A 21,219-nucleotide genomic window follows, 5' to 3' on the forward strand; every position below is an offset into this window, starting at 1 on the left:
TGGAAAAAATCATCCTTCAGAAGCTCCTATACCATCTTCAGTCTCAAGAACTGCTACCAGATCATCAGTTTGGGTTTCGGCCACAACACGGTGCTACAGCTCAACTTACTAGACTGGTTGAACTCATCACCTATGGATTCAACGAAAAAGCACAAACATTGGGCATATTTCTGGATATTGCCAAAGCTTTCGACCGAGTTTGGCATCATGGACTCATATACAAATTATATCTTCAGAATTTCCCACCATCACTCATCCTCTTAATCCAGTCCTTTCTTCAACACCGTTACTTCAGAGTCCGCATAAATCAGGCACTGTCAAGACAACACCCCATCACTGCAGGCGTCCCACAAGGGTCTTGTCTCTCGCCGATCTTATATTCCATATATACCTCAGATCTTCCTACCAGGCCCAACACCACAATAGCAACATTTGCGGATGATACCGCCATTTTTGCTCAGAACAAAAATATACGCTATGCAGCCGCAGCTCTACAAACTCATCTTCATCAAATAGAAGACTGGATGGAAAAGTGGCGAATTGCTATCAATCCTCAGAAAACTACGCTAGTTCATTTCACAAGAACCCACAAACATAGACCAATTCAAATACAGTTAAACGGACATCCTCTCAACCCACAACCAGGCGTAAAATACCTCGGTATCTATCTTGATCGGAAATTAACCTTCAAAGACCACCTACACCGCCAAGCAGCTCGTGCAAAAATCACATTGCAACAGGTTTCAAGTATTCTCAGATCCAGATTCTTCAGTCATTCTGCTCGTATTAGAACCTATAACATGATCATCCGCTCTCAACTACTATATGGGCATCCCGCATGGGCTCATGCAGCCCCCACACATATACTCCAGCTCCAGCGAGTACAAAATGCAGCAGCACGCTGCATTTCTGGCCACTCCAAGGACACCCGTATCCAACAACTTCATGAAGACCTAGACCTGCCCTACATCACTGACGTTATCCAACAACAAACAAGAACATTCTGGAACCGTCTTCGCAACTCCGACTACCACACACTCAACAACATCGGCAACCTCCAACCTAGGAGAAGATCATTCAAGATGCCACAACCTTAAAAAAAAAAAAAAAAAAAAAAAAAAAAAAAAAAAAAAAAAAAAAAATATATATATATATATATATATATATATATATATATATATAAAAAAAAAAAAAAAAAAAAAAAAAAAAAAAAAAAAAAAAAAAACAAGTACTGTAAGAGGCGACAGTTGCCTCCGATAATAATTCAGATTACGTTTCTAAACCTCATGTTATTCAACTTCATCTTATAAGAGGCAGGAGCTCCTCAACAGAGCTCGGAACTCACACATCAAAATTGTCATGAATAACTGGCGAACTGGCGAACTGGCGAACTGGCGGACACATCTAATTTTGCTGAACGAGTGAGTCATCATGCCACCAAAAACTAGCGGAAAGGCTGCAAAGAAGGCTGGTAAAGCCCAAAAGAATATCTCCAAGGGAGATAAGAAGAAGAAGAGGAGGAGGAAGGAGAGCTATGCCATTTACATCTACAAAGTTTTGAAGCAAGTGCATCCTGACACTGGCATATCTAGCAAAGCTATGAGTATCATGAACAGCTTTGTTAATGACATCTTCGAGCGTATTGCTGCTGAAGCTTCTCGTTTGGCCCATTACAATAAGCGGTCAACTATCACCAGCCGGGAAATCCAAACAGCTGTGCGCCTTCTTTTGCCTGGTGAACTTGCCAAGCACGCTGTAAGTGAGGGTACGAAGGCTGTTACCAAGTACACAAGCTCTAAGTAAAAATCTTCTTCAAGATTTTTCATTTCAAACGGTCCTTGTCAGGACCAACACATTATTCGAAAGAGTTAAATCACGAAATTTGCTTCATTCTGTTATGTAGAAACACGTTGAAATCCAATTTCTATATGCTGTTAGTAAAAAAGTAAAGCACATAGCGGAGATGTGTCGTGCTTGTATACGAAAGGCATTTACTCGCCGGAGATCTACACTTAGTCATAATAATTTACTTTTAAAAAGTGGTAATACATTCCGTGTTAAGTATAGTAGTAGGTGCACACGGATCGGAAATCAGGTTATTTTAATGTGCCGTGCAAATAAACAGGCTGTTAGTGTAAGAAATAGTGGGTATAACGCTTAGAATATCGATTAATCGCTATGAAATAATGTTGATAAATTATCTCTTGAAAGTACTATAAAATTAATGTTTCTAGTATTTTCGTACTTGAAGGATAATGAAATTTGAAAAAGAGATGCCAACAGCACCTGGTGTTCCCAGGCGGTCACCCATCCAAGTACTGACCAGGCCCGATGCTGCTTGACTTCGGTGATCGGACGAGAACCGGTATATTCAGCATGGTATGGCCGTTGGCGAATGCATATGGCTTCGAGTGAGTTATTGTAGCTACGTAGGTTTGTCGGTGAATACTCAAAAAGACCAGCGCGTGGAAAGCGTTGCTAATTGTTTTAAGTAATGCATGATTACGAAATTATCGTGGTGAACGATGTGAGAATATTCGTCTTTGTGAAAAACAAAATTAGAAAAAGTATACCAACAGCACCTGGTGTTCCCAGGCGGTCACCCATCCAAGTACTGACCAGGCCCGATGCTGCTTGACTTCGGTGATCGGACGAGAACCGGTATATTCAGCATGGTATGGCCGTTGGCAACTACCTTTTCTTCAATGTCCTGTTAAGGAAGTATGTTTTAAGTAAGAATTGACATTATTAACTATAAAGGCAAGCATATTAACGTCGTTAACATTACTTGGAATATACTAATATTCGAATAAATATTTGAATGTTCGAATGATGAGTGATTCGGATGTTCATAGTGCCACTGTGTCCTATCGAGTTTACTATCACGAACCACGTATGAAATTGTATATAAATAAATAAAAATAAATCCTTTATTAAGTATTGATTACAGGAAAAAGGCAAACTTACATTCTTTAATGTACACAATGAAATGTATGAAAGATATTTTTAAGATATGTTTCACTTACCCTTTATAACGCAAGGTAGTTTTCAGTGTAGCATTCTCTTCAGCTGCGAGATAACGTAAGGCAGATGATCATTCAGTCGTGAAGCACTAAAATGTAATATACATTTTAACTATTATCGATAAGAATTATTTACTGCAGGGATGCAAATAAAGTGAGGCAAATTAGTAAATAAAAACCGATACTGTAACTGATAATATAATTAGTTGTATCTGTATTAGTTGTATATACAGTAATCGCACGATTATCCGCGGAGTTGGATGTTGGCATAATCGCGCATAATCAGCAGTATGAGCAGAAAAGGGAAATGAAATGAAATATTTAGATTTACGTCGCATACTTATACCGGTTACGCTAAAGGAGACGGTGATGATGAGTACTGAATGAAGAAAGTGGGAGGAAACGGGAGAAACCCGAGAAAACCCATGAGCACGGTCTTTATGCACGACAAAGTTCACACGGCACGAGCTGGGATTGAATCAGGGACCCCAAGCACCGGAGGCCAAAAAACGGACAAAAAGTCTTTCGTGCAACTTTCGTTTTCGGTAAAAAGTTTACACATAATTTAGAAAGAGTAGTTTTCTGGTCTTTTTATTTCACAAGTTGGTTCATGTCTATATTTTTTACATGCATAAAAAATTTTTCAACTCCCTTGCTTATTTCCTGTTAAAGACCTCTACCTCTGATTGTATTTTTTGCACATATTCTTATTGTTTTCAGACAACATTTCTAAAAGCGTAATTTATCGTCAGCAAGAAAAGAAAAGGAAAGCCTCGGATAGTGGAATGTGTACTGTATATATATATATATATATATATATATATATATATATATATACGTATTAGTATATAGTTTTATTTTATACGTCTCCTATTATTACACAATGTGCAGATATTGTCAAAGCGCAAGTAAATATGTATAACTCCCCGTTCTGCACTTAATAACTTGAAAGAAGTTCGGGGAAGGTAGTGTAACAGAAAGTGCAAACAGAAATGAGGGTTTAAAGGCATTTAATATTATTCCGTAGTAGTATGATTTTTTGTAAAAAAAAAAATATATATATATATATATATATATATATATATATATATATCTAAACATACATATTCAATGATATAGTAAGAGGTTAGCAGCACTGATAGAACTGCAGAAAGTACAAAACCGTTAATAAGAAAGAGAGAGAGATGGTGGCCGCTTTTGTGCTTTTCATTGGCTAATTCCGAATTGCGCGCGAATACGTACGAGATTTCTTTCTTTTTCCTCTTCGCAGCCCAGATGTTGCCAATTAGAAGTTTTTAGTACTACATTTGTATGAAAATGTTGCCTTTAAGAAATGTGGTTTGCATACAGAGAAAAGAGCAAAATGAATATTTACCTTAGTGGGCATGAAAAAAGACGAAACATTTTGCAAGATGGACACACGAACTTCCTTAATGCAGGCGTTCAGTACATTATTGTAAAGAAAAAAACACTAAAAAGAATTACTTCAATATCCCTAGCAACATTCAACAATTCATAGAGAAAAATCTTTATTTTGAGAACAATGGAAAACTATGTAATTGTAGATAACTACTAAATTTAATGATTAAGGAAAACGTTTAGGCCCGGCCCTTCAGAAAGAAAGTGCACAGAATATTCTCTCATGGAAGCAATTGCAAAATCAACATTTTGTTTGCAGTTATAATTAGAGGATCTATATACAGGGTGTTCGAAAAAGAATGTATCCTCTTGAAAGAAAATATTCTCTGGGCCCCTAATCCTTTATATACCGAAAGGAAGTTTGTATAGCATTTTTTCTTACCTTCGTTAGAAGAATTGAAAGTGACTACTATCGTGACACGGGAGATATTTAATCGATAGTCGAATTACTCACATACTCGAATGAACACGTCTCTTGTAAGGAGAGGAAAGGCTTCTGTGATCCGCTATCGCAGCTGTGTCATATCTGCAGAGAATGTTAGGACACAAACGTGATCTTTGAGAGCCTCGTGAAAAGAAGTCGCATAGTATCATGTGTGGAGACATCGGGGCCATCTGAAGAACGCTTCATCATTAGGACCAAGGGCGAGTTACGAAACACTCTGGGATATATTTATTAACATAACTTCTCGTCATTCTGCAAGTGTGGTGGAGCTCCATCCTATTGGAAAAGGAAACCTCGGGAGCCCTCTTCATGTGTAGGTATCGTTCACATCTGAAGCATGTGAAGATAGATTACTGTACTATCGTGTGTACCTAAAATCATTTTCTACGAATACGAACATGTCTACACTGAAGGCAGTGCAGCTCTTTTTCTCTTTTTTTTGGTCATGTATTGTAACGCGGGGCAATGCACACAATAACATGTAATGTTGTGTATCATCATAAAGGGCCAGGGCGATGATTGGATCTTGATGGACGTGGAGAACTGATAGGTGATGTGAGTGGTATTGTGATCTATGGTTGTATGTTTACTGATGAATGCATAAGGAGAGGTGAAGGGGTTGCCTTTTTTTTTATGTCGATCGGGAGGGAAGCGATTGGGAAACTTTTGACTTTGTTTTTCAACCGAATATATTGATTGAATAGGTCGCCGACAATTTTACGGGGCGTCACGTCGTTGCCTTTTTCATGTCGATCGCGAGCGAAGCGAGCGTTTTTTTTTTTTTTTTTTTTTTTTTTTTTTTTTTTTTTTTACCGACAATATGTATTGAATCGGTTGCCAACACCTTTAGGGGCGCGTCACGTCCTTCTTTCTGTGCTGATCGCGAGCGAAGCGAGCGCGAAATTTTTGACTTTTTTTTTTTTTTTTTTTTTTTTTTTACCCACAATATTTATTCAATCGGTCGCCAACACTTTTAGGGGTGCGTCACGTCCTCTTTTCTCTGCTGATCGCGAGCGAAGCGAGCGCGAAATTTTGACCTTTTTTTCTCTTTTTAATTCTTTTTTTTCTTTAAGAAAAAATATTGATTTCATAGGTCGCGAACATTTTTACGGGATGCAACATCGTTTATTTGTTTTTCCAACCGTCTTTCTGTCTTGAGCCCCCGCCAAGTTAACTTTATGGTGGACAAAAACTATGTGCGGTGGGTTACCGCGGGGTTCTCCCGTTTCCTCCCACTTTCTTCATTCCACCACCATTTCAATCATTTCTCATAATCAGCGCCTCTTTTAGCCTAAGCGGCATAACGTGGGACGTAAAACAAAGATTTCCTTTAGTTGCTTTCTGTCTTGATTACGAGCGCGAAATTTTTTACTTTTTTTTTCTTTCTTTTGATATTATTCATTTAATAGGACGGCAACACCTTTACGGGCCGCCGCGTCGTCGTTTACACTTCTTCAGCCCATATTCTTTCTGCTTGTTCGTTTTCCGGCATCTTGTTATCACCGCCCGCGGCAATGCCTATGTCTTTCATCGCTTTTTGAAGCAAATCTTTAATAAATATGCACTCTCACATTTGTACTAATATGCATACCACAGTGGATAGACTGTAACTAGGAAAGCAGAAGCCTGCATATCATATTATTTAACAGTTGAAAGTGAACTGTCATTTTAAGTTTGATTTTGATCAGATGAGTGCAGTTCAACTCGTCGACAATTGTGAAGATTCTCGAGGTTAGGGACCATCCATTTTGTGCTTTGTAATGAAAATGGCTGCAGCCAAACTTCTCTGATCTGAATGAAACTTGGCATGATGATACATCTTGACCTGCTCTACAAGTTTATTTAGTATTTTCCGTTGCGCAGGCTTTTGCTTCTCCAGGTTCTCCCATGGAACTGAGAAACGTATTCAGTCGAACTTCTGCGGTAAGTCAGTATATCATCCTGAGAAGTTTGATCGAGATAGCAGAGGTTCGACTATTCGTTTTTCAATTCCATGTGATATTACAACACGGTGAACTAAATTTATATAGAAACACTTTGATTTTGTTTTGTTTTTTGCTAGCATTAAACTGAGAAAATGTTATTCAATAGACAGAGAACACCACTCAAAGAAAAGTACATCATAAGAATATATATATGGTTGCTGTGGTTCTCGGTTTAATTTGCTAGTTAAGAAACTTGCTCTAAATAAGTACATCTTACAGGTGAAAAACTAAGCCAGGCGATAGAATTAAATATAAAGTTATACACTTTTATTTTACGTTTACTAGTGTTGGGTTACTACTGTAAAATAAGTCAGTATATATGAAAGATAACTGTATTAGGTACTATTTTCCACCGGCGGTGTATTCTTGCATAGTGTACTTAATGTTTACAAGCGGGGCGCTACTAGTATGGATGCATGACAAGTGCTATTGAAACTCGAAAACTAACTGGTTTCCACTACCCTTGCTTATACGTATACCCGCGTCGCCTTCGCTCCTGTTCACTTTGGACGCACATTCTTGCTATCGCTCAGGCCCCCAGCTTTCTCCTGTTTTGGCTCCCTTAAATAGTATTCGTGCTTTTTATTGGCCACCTGGCAAAGCACTTGTAATGATTTTACACCAGTAACTCTAAAATACATGTGTATTACTTTATTTAATTCTGTCGTCTGCAGAATTTTTTTTTTTTTCGTACAAATATGCCTTTTCATGCAGAACACTGAATTTTGCCTGTAAATTTTTGAGAATATGCTGTGACGAAACTTGAGCACCGTTCTTCTTTTCTTTCTTATCACGAGTCTTCTTTAGCCTAATGAGCACAATCATCACACGATAACGACTATTCTTTTCATTTAACTTGTAAACAAGTTGAACTAATAATAATAATTGATGTACAAAGGAGAAGTGTCCTACATATTTGAGGTAAAAAATAAAATAAATATACTTCTACTTCATCCGTGTTTACAAAGTTAAATGTTATCGATTTACAAAAAATGGTCACCTATCCACACACTGACCAGGCTCGACACTGCTTGACCATACATATTAAAACATCGGTCCCACTGAATACACAAGTAGTAAGCACATTCACATAAAAATAATTAGGATTACAGTATATAAAATGCGTTAATTAAAATAGCAAATGCCTTACCTTATCACAGGCGATCCAAAGCCACTGCACATCATCTGCTACGCACACTATATTCCTCCAATATTTCACTCACTTCCTATATCACGCAACAGAAAATATTAATAAAATTCACTTAGCAACATTTTCATTTTTAATCAACAATACGTATAACAATTAAGAATAAAATTAATTGTGAGCACATTGTTATAATTAGAATACTGTTTTTATTCGTTTACAAATATGGGATTAATATAGAGCTGGCAGCAACAATATATACAACTCATCCTGTATGTATCGTAAATCCTAACTTGAGAAGACATCTCTGACGCAAACAATGAGACAAGAAATCAAATACTATATCCGACACATTTGGGGTTTATTGAACTTCAATGTTGGAAGATACCACCTTGTCGGTAGTACAAATGTAATATCCTTACAACACGCGGAACTTTTGCCAGGCATATCTAGGAATTTGGGAAGATTAATTGATATCCTTAATGTGCAATGTATGATTATGACGCATTGTTATGTACACGCAGACGGAACCAGGACAATCTATAGATGACATTTGCACTGTGTTTGGACAATTTGTTCGCAGAAAATAACCGTTTTTGTCTATGAATACTTGAGAACATGGAAGGTATGAGATATACATTTTATGCGCAAATATTATAATACAAATCATTGTTAGTTTGGTGGATGCGTGAAAGAAAGAAAAGGAGTAGATTTTTGCAGACGTCCGGATATAAAGCGAGAACTGAGAATACGCATCTATAACATCTATTTTCTTTGTGTTAATGATATCGATGAACTAAACGGGGAAACTAAAATACAACTGTTTGCAGTATAATTCGAAGTATAGTCAAGTGCAGAGGCGTACTCACGGGGTGTCCACCGGGTGCGGACTCCTCGCAAAAGTTCCTAAGTGAACATACATTTGCAGACTTTCTCATTAAATGTAGTTATTAACAGGGAAAATATTGATGTATCATCAATATAAATCTGATCTTACACTTCATCTGTACTCTGTCTGTATCATGTTTTTGTGAAAAAGTAAGTGGAATATTTATCGTGTTTTCGAATGCAGAATAATAGTATATAGACATAGTGGCTTGTAGTATTGGAACCTTGCCCCCCGAAGCTTGGATCCCTTAGAAGAAAAAAAAATGCATGCGCGCCTGGTGAAATGGTTAACGAATTCAGTTCACTCGATGAATCGACAGATAGTAATACACATTTCGACAGATCGACAGCATTCGACAGATACAGACATATGAAAGTAGCACAAGAATTAGGCGAAAGTCCGTGCGTTTCCTCAATTCACGTAGGAAACAACAGAAAATATCAACTACCATAAAATAATCCGTATATATATTTAATTTATTTGGAATAAAATAAATATAGAAACAACCTGTTCATACATAACTACGGTAAGTGCGTTAATTGCTAACGTAAGAACAAATATGAAACAAGGCACAAAATAAAAAAGAAAAATAAAGTTAAAGGGAATAAATATTTAGGCTTGATTGTCATTCGTATTAAGAAGCTGGGTAATAAAATGTTAAAATCTACAGAAAATTATGAAATTAAATCAGGATTTGAAATAAAAGTCTATACATTGGAAGTAGGCCAGGGAGTTTGCAAGGCAGATGTGTGCGACACGCGTTACTTTATAGATTCCCTTCATTGAACTATAGTAAGCAGTACGAAGATGGTACTTTGCGTATAATCACAGGAAGGATTGAAGTTAATTACCATGGTAATATAATTATTTATTGATAAGTATTTCCATGTTAAATTATGAAAATTATAAGCACAAGGAGGGTGAAAAAGTAGTGTGACCGACTTAGCAATGACTGAAACATAAAATAGAAAAGCGAATAAAAACAAATGCCTTTTGAGTTATGTGGAATAAAGTTTCTTCTAGCCAGTAAGGAAGAATAGGATCTGGTGCATTCATTGAATACCTGAAAAAAATCGTTTATCAAAATAGAAGGAAACACACTTATCGTTGTGGCAACTACGAACTTCTGTTTACCTCAGCCCGCCTCAGCAAGTGCTTTCTATCCGGTCCGCGCTCCGTAACCAAACTCAACGCTGCCTGCTAGCGAAAATTTCATTCTTCAGTATCGTTGAGTTTATTGCAGAAAGCAATGGCAGATACGGCATCAGCACCTGCAGCCCCGGCACAGGCTTCTCCTAAGAAGTCTGCAAAGCCTAAGAAACCAAAAACAACACCTTCTCATCCAAGAACATCAGAAATGGTGAACAACGCCATCAAGAATTTGAAGGAAAGGGGAGGAAGTTCACTGCAAGCTATTAAGAAATACATCTCTCAGAACTACAAAGTGGATGCCGAGAAGCTTGCTCCATTTATCAAGAAATACTTGAGAAGTGCAGTTGCTTCTGGGTCTTTGGTTCAGACCAAGGGAAAAGGTGCATCTGGATCGTTTAAGCTTAGTGCTTCATCGCTGAAGGAGAAGCCTGAAGGTGGATCTTCAACCAAGGCGAAACGATCAGCATCAAAGGAGAAGAAGCCTGCGAAAAAGAGCAGCTAAACGTCCCAAGAAGACTGGTGAAAAGAAAAAGGCTGCTGCTCCCAAACCTAAGAAATCACCATCTAAAGTGAAGAAGGCAAAAACTCCCAAGAAGCCAAAGGCCCCGAAGCCAAAGAAGGCTACAGCAAAACCGAAAAGTGCTAAGAAGGCTGCACCAAAGAAGAAGTAAATGTGTCAGTAAATCATCTGACATTTTAAAACGGCTCTTTTTAGAGCCATCAAATACTTTGAGAAGAGTAAAATTGTGCTTTTCCTATCATTATCACATGTTCATTCATAGCAATGTATAGTATACACGCAAGGGACTTTGAGTTTTCTTTTTAACCGAAGCACTTCTTGATGTAAGTGCTTTATAACAGAGGGGAATTGAGGGTGGGGAAAGAAAGCTTTCACGGGTGTCAAGAATGGTGTACTCGAAAAAAAATGGGGAACACATTACGTAATGTCAATTTGTGATCACTTACTTTTTCCTTGTTCCTATCTTCAAGTAGCGAAACAGTACAGAAAACGCACTTAATGCATTTGTTAGAAAAACTTTTGCAGGCTGACTGGGTTCGATTCTCGGTGGGAGCTCAAATGTTTCGCATTGCACGTTAATAAGTAGGTCCACGTTTGAAACAGCCTTGCTGCTGAAAGGGACACTAAACTAAAATCAACTCTTTTCAAGGCTGGGGTGAAAGAAATGTTCGAACTTATTACAACTCGTGAAAGTGAAGTAGACTATGTTTCAATTTAACGTCGTACTATTATGATTTTTATGATAAAGGAGACGGGTGATTACGCCTAATGAATGATGGAAATACTGGTGTAATGAGAAAGTGTTAGGAAAAGGGAACACGCTAATAACCACGGATACCGTCTTATAATTCGTAATATTGCTATAAAGAAAAATAGTAACACCAGCAGAAATGTAGGTGTACAATTGAACTGATGTTAAGTACAAACAGACACTTAAAGAAAGTTTAGTTTAACGTTTGCATTCAACAGCAGCGACCTCTGACAAAATAATATTACTTTTGCTACCTTGGAAGAAGTACATATTTCGCCTGCGAGTTCTATCAGATTAATAACGTTGAGAAGGGCAAACAGTGGTTGAATCGAAGTTAAGTTATGCAACATATGGCAAAATCGAACCCTTGACCACATAAAACGAAGATAATCAATCGGTAAACATAGGGGAAAACTAAAGAATATACTTGAAAGATAGGATGATATACGAAACGACAGGAAAACGAAGGTAGATGTATTAACTATGCAACATACGGCGTGAGAATTTAAAAAAAAAAGATAACAAGTATGGACAAGATCCTTGTTAGGATAACAGCATCTCTAAGTAGTGTATTGGTCCTAAAAAGGACCGTTTTTGAACTCAGTGCCAGAACTTCAAACTTAAGCACGTTCCCCACGGATGCGGCGAGCAAGCTGAATGTCCTTAGGCATGATTGTGACTCTCTTTGCGTGAATAGCACACAAGTTGGTGTCTTCGAAAAGCCCTACAAGGTAAGCTTCACTTGCCTCCTGTAAAGCCATGACAGCTGAGCTTTGGAAGCGAAGATCTGTCTTGAAATCTTGTGCAATTTCTCGGACGAGTCGTTGGAAGGGCAGCTTGCGGATGAGCAATTCAGTGCTCTTCTGGTAACGACGAATTTCTCGGAGAGCCACAGTACCAGGCCTGTAACGATGGGGCTTTTTCACTCCACCGGTAGCTGGAGCACTCTTTCTTGCAGCTTTGGTGGCAAGCTGCTTTCGAGGAGCTTTGCCTCCAGTAGATTTCCTAGCTGTCTGCTTGGTACGTGCCATTGCAGAGAAACAGAAACAGAAAATTTATAAGTAAGGACGCCCCTCAGGAAAGCCCGCGTCCTGGATAGTGAGTAAGGCATCAACCAACATTCTACATGCCTCTCCTCCATGCTGTTAGTAACCTATAGTATCTGTCGGTGGGGAGTGTGTGTACCGCGGCCTCTATCTTAAACGGAAGACATTTACACGCGAATCTGGTATTATGTGTAGATAGAAAGAAAGAAGGGTAAGCAAGAAGATAGGAAAGCGCGAGAGAAGTTATTTTGTTTTGATAGAGGGACAAAAAACCTGGAAGCCAGGAAAAAACCCCCTTGTCGGTCGTGCTGCATGCATAGGCAATTTACATGGCAAAACCACACTTGAAGGGGTGGTGAAAATCCATGTAAATAAGTCTGTAGTTGTATCTTTATAATGCTACTTCTGCAGTTTATTAATATTTAATCTGTTGTCATGTCTGTGTTGTCTGTAGTATGGAAGTGTTTTGTTAGTGGGGACTTTGTTATTTTTTTTTTATTATGTCATGCAATTCTGCTGCTTGTTCCGTTGTCTCGCCTGGTCGTCGTGATTTATTCCTGAAAAGAGAAACTTAGGTTGCTTTTGTTATTAGTGTCTATTGTATATTTCTATTACCCAGATTCGTCAATTTGTGCTAGTTATATACATATTTGTACATATATATTGATATGCTTATACACAAACATACTGTATTACCCTATTGTTTCTCGTTTGGTCAATGAAATGTTACGTGTTTAGTTTTTTGTTAATTATTATTATTATTTTTTATTTTTTATTTTTATTATTTTTTTAATTTATATTTTTATTATTATATTTTTTTTTGTTTTTATATTTTTTTTTATTTTTTTTTTATTTTTATTTTTATTTATTTTATATATATATATACATACACACTACACACATACATGCATGTATTTGAATTTTTTTTTTTTTTTTTTTTGCGTCTATAGTATACATACGCACACACATACATATATACACATATATACAATGTTATTCATGTACACATCCACGCATACACGCTCGGACATACGCACACTATCATAAACATATAGATATTCGTATACACAAGTGCACATACATGTACTCACTCATACAAACTTACATACTTACACATGCATTCACACCTACATACGTATACGCTCGTACATTTTTAAATATTTTACCGTTAGCTTAAGATAGGTTTTTCTCTATCCTCTGAGTAATAGAAGCTTTTATGGGTTTAGTATTAGGTGTAGTGGTCTCTTGTGTTTGGTGTAGGAGTTTATTGTGTAGGTGCCAATTTTATTTATTAAAGTGTTATTTATGTTATGTTTGTTGTTGTAAAGTGTTTTCGCTTGTGTCTTTATTACTTCAGCAATGGGCAGGATGTTCATACTATATTGTAATGGTTTTAATCTAGTATACCTAGGACAATTTGAGATTAATTTTATGATTTTATTTTGAAATGTCTGTAATTTCTTCATATTTCCTATCAGTGCATGTCCCCAAGCAGGGGCTGCATATGTGAGTATCGGTCTTATAAGTGTTTTGTATAGGGTTGCTTTTGCATTTCTACTAATGTTTTGGCTTGTTAATAGCGGTTTTAGTTCGGAAAGTCGGCCAGTGGCCTTGCCTATTTGCAGCTTGGTGTGTTCTTTGAAATTTAGGTTTCTATCCAGGGTGACACCGAGGTATTTTGCTTTATTAGACCAGTTTATTGGGGTATCAAAAATTTCAACGTTGGTGGTAGGGCTCTTTTTACGTTTTGTGAAATATACAGCCTCACATTTAGTGCTATTTATTTTTATTTTCCATTTGTTAAACCATTCTTCAAGTGTCGGAATGTGTCTCTGAATATATTTTACTGCCTGATTTGGTTGCCAGCTATGAGAATATATACATGTGTCATCTGCAAAGAGCGCTATGTTGGTGTCTTTATGTTTTGGTATGTCATTTACATAGATACTGAAGAGTACTGGCCCTAGGAGAGATCCCTGGGGGACACCTGCTTCTATTCTGCGATGGGTAGATTGGGAATTTACAACTGATACATAGAATTTACGGTTTTTCAGGTACGAAGAGATTAGTTTAACAATTGCAACTGTCACGACTTGTTTCAAATAATTGCGCGCTGAATGAAGTCAAGTTATATAAAGAGCAAAACCGTTAAATCAAGCTATTTCTCATTGGATAAAGTCAGTCGAAAAGGACAGTTCTCATTGGCTTAGACACGTTTTGTGTTTTTCCTCCGTGCTTTCCCTGCATGATCGAAGGAACAAAACCACGAGTCTTGGGCTGCTTGGGCTTGTATTTCTCGTGTGTGGTGAGCGAAGCAGTAACATATCGAAATGACAGGACGTGGAAAAGGAGGCAAGGGTCTTGGCAAAGGAGGTGCCAAGCGCCACCGTAAAGTTCTTCGTGACAACATCCAGGGTATCACCAAACCCGCTATTAGGCGTCTTGCTCGCCGTGGTGGTGTGAAGCGTATCTCTGGTCTCATTTATGAAGAGACCCGAGGAGTATTGAAAGTATTCCTGGAGAACGTAATCAGAGATGCTGTTACATACACAGAACACGCCAAGAGGAAGACAGTGACAGCTATGGATGTTGTGTATGCCTTGAAGAGGCAAGGAAGAACCCTGTACGGTTTCGGAGGTTAAGTTGGGGTTCCTCCTATTTTGGATATAAAATTGGCATAAACGGCTCTTTTCAGAGCCAACAAATTTATATAAAGGGAAAGATTTACTTTGTGCGATTTTCTGTTAGATTATAAGAATTCGTGTAACTACATTAAAGCCTTTTGATGCACACTAAATTACAGACGTAGAGAGATTAATTTGAGAAAATCATACGTTTTTTTTTACATTATGTACGTTCATGTATACGTATTCATATCATGTAGCAGTATTAATGCTGGAGAAGGGGTTCTGGTTGGAAATTGGCGATTTGTTGGAAGTAGCGAGCATGAGAGATGCGAAACGCAAGTCGGAATTTCTGTTCTGACAGTAGGATGTACGTATAGAGGCTTATACAACTTCTATACTGTGCTGTGAGGGGCGAATAATGCGTTAGAAACCTGAATCTTGTCCTTTATCTTGTTTACGTGGTCTTGGGTTCGATTTCTTTCTTTTGCGGTAGTGTCTATTGTGATTTACATGTAAATTAATGACACTTCGTAGCGGGTTACTAAAATAAAGAGTAATACAAATATGAGATGTAGGTTAATGCATTGTATACTTCACATTATTTACTAAAGAAAGGCAGTAGTTACAAGAAACCTAGGCTCGCTCGTTGGGCACAGTAGCAAATGAGTTCTGAGATCAGAGAATAAGAGTAGTTGCGTATTACAAACCATATACATATAACACATATCACACAAATATGAATATCGACCTTGCAAAGAATAAATCGTACTTAAGTGTGCATTTAATGTCATTACTATGTTGCAAAAGAAATTTAGGAAAGTTTTCTGATCCGCTCTGTTCATGATGTCATTGGGGCATAGTAATGAACAATAATAAATGTCGAGAACATATTGAACAGAGTAATTTCAGCCAAGCCAACGCAAGAGAGAAACATGAGTGCTTTAAGAATGTTGGAAATTCCTTTGTCTAGCATGAAGTACATGAGAATATGTGGTATGAGGTTTTCTTCCATTGCTGAGAATCTGGGCTCGACTGTCCTGTCCTCTGGGTAATATGAGCCCGATGTACGCAAATATCAAAAAAATGTAGCTAGCGACAATACAAAAGGTAATGATCTTATAATTAATAATGTAGTGGGAACTAAGCACATCGCTGTTTGGAGTATTCTAAAGTTAGTGTGACTTCCTATGGGCTTCAATTACGATCGACGACTACACATATACTAATTAATCGAATAGCAGCGAGAATTTCGAATGAAACTAAGCAACTATCTCAGACACTTTTGATGAGTCTGTATATCGAAAACAATTCATTTCAATCGTAAATCTCCTCTATAAAGGGGTTTGTGGCCCTCATAAGGGCCGATTTGTATGAGATATAGGTCTTACATTTATGCCTTCTTCTCAGTTTTCTTGGGCAGAAGTACAGCTTGAATGTTGGGCAAAACACCACCCTGAGCGATTGTAACTCCAGACAACAACTTGTTTAATTCCTCGTCGTTACGGATAGCTAACTGCAGATGACGTGGAATAATCCTAGTCTTCTTGTTGTCACGAGCAGCGTTGCCTGCCAACTCAAGAACTTCAGCTGCCAGGTATTCCATGACTGCAGCCAAATACACGGGAGCGCCAGCACCAACTCGTTCGGCATAGTTACCCTTTCGCAAAAGACGATGGATTCTGCCTACTGGGAATTGAAGGCCAGCCCTGCTGGAGCGGGACTTGCTCTTTCCCTTGACTTTTCCACCTTTGCCGCGACCAGACATTGTTCAATATTCTTTCGTAATAAGATGAGAGGAAAAATTGCGGCCTCCACAGGTTATCTTGACAAATTGGTCGAGTTGGAGTTCCGGGCTATAAGCCCCTGCCTCTTATATGAGATGATAATCCATTTGAAGTGACGGCATGTGAAGTGATGACCAAATCAGCCACTGTCGCTGATCGCCAGGGAATGTGGATTCTGGTAGAAGTCCTGTATGATGCCTGGGGAGCTGTGAGTCCGGTCGTTGCTGTTGAGAGAGTTTTAGCGCTGGAAGCTGAGACGAGTCTTGATTGGCAGCAGCGATGACCAATGAGGCGGCCTGGAGTGGCCCTCATAAGGGTGTGGTCCTGAATGTATGGAAAGAACGTGATTAATTGAAGAATTCACTAAGCATGTCAATGAAGATTGACAGCTTGCTGAACAGGTCTTGTTCTTCTTTCAGTTTCGGCATATACTTCTTGAGGAGAGGGAGTAATTTGAAGAGTTCAAAGTCCTTTAAGAGTTGAAGAAGGTCCTTTAAGGAATTGGCAGCAGTGTCTTCGGATGCTGAAGGAGATGTATCTTTCGTTGGAAGAGAAGGCCAGGAGGTCCGGTCATCTGTACTGGAAAAGGGCTTGGTGGGCTTCGTGGTTGGTTGTGTCGTGGGAGTCGGCGTGGTTTCTGAAGAAGCGGTCTTGTTGGTTTTCCCCTGGAGTAGGCGTTGAAGTTTAGGACATCCTGAGTAATTAGCAGGGTGATCTCCCGTGCAATTGACGCATTTAGCAGGCGTGAGTGAGTCTCGTTTGTTGCACTCAAAAGTCCAGTGGGCACCGGCACATTTGACACAGCGAGGTTGTGCATTACAAGTACTTTGGCCGTGGCCAAAACGTTGGCACTTGTAGCATTGCAAATAGGCTTTAGAACGATACTGTTCAATACGGATCTTCATGTGAAGTAGGAGGTCTTCCTTGAAAATTGATGTGGCTCGCAAGGTTTTCCTCATTGTCACTAAGAAAAGGGGAAAGAAAGTTTTCCCGAACGGGTCTTGTGTGTTCCGTTTAGATAGTTGGATGACTGAAAGGACTGGATAACCTTTGTCCTTCAGTTCAGAAATGATGTCATCAACATTGGTGTCAAGAGGCAAATGACGAATCACTGCTTTGACAACGTCATTCTTTTTCTGAATTTCCGTTGCGTATTCAAGCTTTTCTTCTGAGCAAATTTCTTGTATAACAGAAAAGTCTTCCTGCAGAGTACACTTGATCTTGATGAAGCCTTTCATAAAGCGAAAGGTGGGGGTTTCCTTACACTTCCGCTGCATCTTAGCTATGAGTGCGTAGCCTCGATAATATGGGCAGTTGTAGATGTACATCCAAGTTTTGGATGTGTCATTGGTAGCATCCATCGGTTCTGGGTCGCTGTTGGCTCCTGTAAGAGCCGCAAATTTGTTTGAGGTATGAACCGGAGTCACAGGTTCTGTAGATGGTTTGCAAGTCTTCTTTGGTAAGTGAAATTCTGCATCTAGTGCATCTGAACTTGGTTGGCTGGTTGGGGTAGCGGTGGTGGAGTTCCCTTGAGACACAGATTGTATCATTTGGAGAGCCATTTTGCTGTAATCTGGTGAGGTCTGCTGTGTCGAGGGAGCTGGTGAGTTAGGCCTGGGTGATTCTGTAGGGTCACCATAGACTTCCTTGTGATGTATGCGGGGGTGCGGTCCGGAACACCAGGCGCACGTATCTTCACATCCCCAAATATCTAACGTATTAAACTGTCTGGGATCCGCTGGTATCTCCCGTTCATAATTGTAATAACGACCTGTACGTATGCGAAGATTCACTACACGTTTTTCGGTTGTCATGTTTGAAGCGCGAGTAAGTGCCTTCATTCCTCACTGATTTCCCGACGCTGTATGCGGCCTCCCATGAATCAAGTCAGTTTTGTTACTACTTCAAGCGTGCACCCGAGTGCATCAAATGAAAAGCAAGGCAGTTGGCGCGAATTGAAACACGTACTGTAATTTAAATGAAGTCGATAAATCGGCGGACACATCTAATTTTGCTGAACGAGTGAGTCATCATGCCACCAAAAACTAGCGGAAAGGCTGCAAAGAAGGCTGGTAAAGCCCAAAAGAATATCTCCAAGGGAGATAAGAAGAAGAAGAGGAGGAGGAAGGAGAGCTATGCCATTTACATCTACAAAGTTTTGAAGCAAGTGCATCCTGACACTGGCATATCTAGCAAAGCTATGAGTATCATGAACAGCTTTGTTAATGACATCTTCGAGCGTATTGCTGCTGAAGCTTCTCGTTTGGCCCATTACAATAAGCGGTCAACTATCACCAGCCGGGAAATCCAAACAGCTGTGCGCCTTCTTTTGCCTGGTGAACTTGCCAAGCACGCTGTAAGTGAGGGTACGAAGGCTGTTACCAAGTACACAAGCTCTAAGTAAAAATCTTCTTCAAGATTTTTCATTTCAAACGGTCCTTGTCAGGACCAACACATTATTCGAAAGAGTTAAATCACGAAATTTGCTTCATTCTGTTATGTAGAAACACGTTGAAATCCAATTTCTATATGCTGTTAGTAAAAAAGTAAAGCACATAGCGGAGATGTGTCGTGCTTGTATACGAAAGGCATTTACTCGCCGGAGATCTACACTTAGTCATAATAATTTACTTTTAAAAAGTGGTAATACATTCCGTGTTAAGTATAGTAGTAGGTGCACACGGATCGGAAATCAGGTTATTTTAATGTGCCGTGCAAATAAACAGGCTGTTAGTGTAAGAAATAGTGGGTATAACGCTTAGAATATCGATTAATCGCTATGAAATAATGTTGATAAATTATCTCTTGAAAGTACTATAAAATTAATGTTTCTAGTATTTTCGTACTTGAAGGATAATGAAATTTGAAAAAGAGATGCCAACAGCACCTGGTGTTCCCAGGCGGTCACCCATCCAAGTACTGACCAGGCCCGATGCTGCTTGACTTCGGTGATCGGACGAGAACCGGTATATTCAGCATGGTATGGCCGTTGGCGAATGCATATGGCTTCGAGTGAGTTATTGTAGCTACGTAGGTTTGTCGGTGAATACTCAAAAAGACCAGCGCGTGGAAAGCGTTGCTAATTGTTTTAAGTAATGCATGATTACGAAATTATCGTGGTGAACGATGTGAGAATATTCGTCTTTGTGAAAAACAAAATTAGAAAAAGTATACCAACAGCACCTGGTGTTCCCAGGCGGTCACCCATCCAAGTACTGACCAGGCCCGATGCTGCTTGACTTCGGTGATCGGACGAGAACCGGTATATTCAGCATGGTATGGCCGTTGGCAACTACCTTTTCTTCAATGTCCTGTTAAGGAAGTATGTTTTAAGTAAGAATTGACATTATTAACTATAAAGGCAAGCATATTAACGTCGTTAACATTACTTGGAATATACTAATATTCGAATAAATATTTGAATGTTCGAATGATGAGTGATTCGGATGTTCATAGTGCCACTGTGTCCTATCGAGTTTACTATCACGAACCACGTATGAAATTGTATATAAATAAATAAAAATAAATCCTTTATTAAGTATTGATTACAGGAAAAAGGCAAACTTACATTCTTTAATGTACACAATGAAATGTATGAAAGATATTTTTAAGATATGTTTCACTTACCCTTTATAACGCAAGGTAGTTTTCAGTGTAGCATTCTCTTCAGCTGCGAGATAACGTAAGGCAGATGATCATTCAGTCGTGAAGCACTAAAATGTAATATACATTTTAACTATTATCGATAAGAATTATTTACTGCAGGGATGCAAATAAAGTGAGGCAAATTAGTAAATAAAAACCGATACTGTAACTGATAATATAATTAGTTGTATCTGTATTAGTTGTATATACAGTAATCGCACGATTATCCGCGGAGTTGGATGTTGGCATAATCGCGCATAATCAGCAGTATGAGCAGAAAAGGGAAATGAAATGAAATATTTAGATTTACGTCGCATACTTATACCGGTTACGCTAAAGGAGACGGTGATGATGAGTACTGAATGAAGAAAGTGGGAGGAAACGGGAGAAACCCGAGAAAACCCATGAGCACGGTCTTTATGCACGACAAAGTTCACACGGCACGAGCTGGGATTGAATCAGGGACCCCAAGCACCGGAGGCCAAAAAACGGACAAAAAGTCTTTCGTGCAACTTTCGTTTTCGGTAAAAAGTTTACACATAATTTAGAAAGAGTAGTTTTCTGGTCTTTTTATTTCACAAGTTGGTTCATGTCTATATTTTTTACATGCATAAAAAATTTTTCAACTCCCTTGCTTATTTCCTGTTAAAGACCTCTACCTCTGATTGTATTTTTTGCACATATTCTTATTGTTTTCAGACAACATTTCTAAAAGCGTAATTTATCGTCAGCAAGAAAAGAAAAGGAAAGCCTCGGATAGTGGAATGTGTACTGTATATATATATATAT

At 38.7% G+C, this 21,219-nt stretch overlaps 4 non-coding genes across 4 annotated transcripts; all 4 read right to left on the bottom strand.

Moving 5' to 3' along the window:
- Nucleotides 1-2,274: 2,274 nt before the first annotated feature.
- Nucleotides 2,275-2,393, bottom strand: LOC145677447 (5S ribosomal RNA). Its single transcript, XR_014129840.1, has one exon. It is a non-coding gene; the product is annotated as a 5S ribosomal RNA (ribosomal RNA).
- A 177-nt stretch (nucleotides 2,394-2,570) lies between these two features.
- On the bottom strand, nucleotides 2,571-2,689 carry LOC145677453 (5S ribosomal RNA). Its single transcript, XR_014129845.1, has one exon. It is a non-coding gene; the product is annotated as a 5S ribosomal RNA (ribosomal RNA).
- Nucleotides 2,690-19,660: 16,971 nt separating this feature from the next.
- LOC145677451 (5S ribosomal RNA) lies at nucleotides 19,661-19,779 on the bottom strand. The gene has a single exon (XR_014129843.1). It is a non-coding gene; the product is annotated as a 5S ribosomal RNA (ribosomal RNA).
- Nucleotides 19,780-19,956: 177 nt separating this feature from the next.
- LOC145677454 (5S ribosomal RNA) lies at nucleotides 19,957-20,075 on the bottom strand. Its single transcript, XR_014129846.1, has one exon. It is a non-coding gene; the product is annotated as a 5S ribosomal RNA (ribosomal RNA).
- Nucleotides 20,076-21,219: the final 1,144 nt, after the last annotated feature.

The sequence above is a fragment of the Thermobia domestica genome, unplaced genomic scaffold, assembly GCF_964235325.1.
Source record: "Thermobia domestica unplaced genomic scaffold, izTheDome1.hap1.1 HAP1_SCAFFOLD_886, whole genome shotgun sequence".
In the NCBI taxonomy this organism is placed as follows: Eukaryota; Metazoa; Arthropoda; class Insecta; order Zygentoma; family Lepismatidae; genus Thermobia; species Thermobia domestica.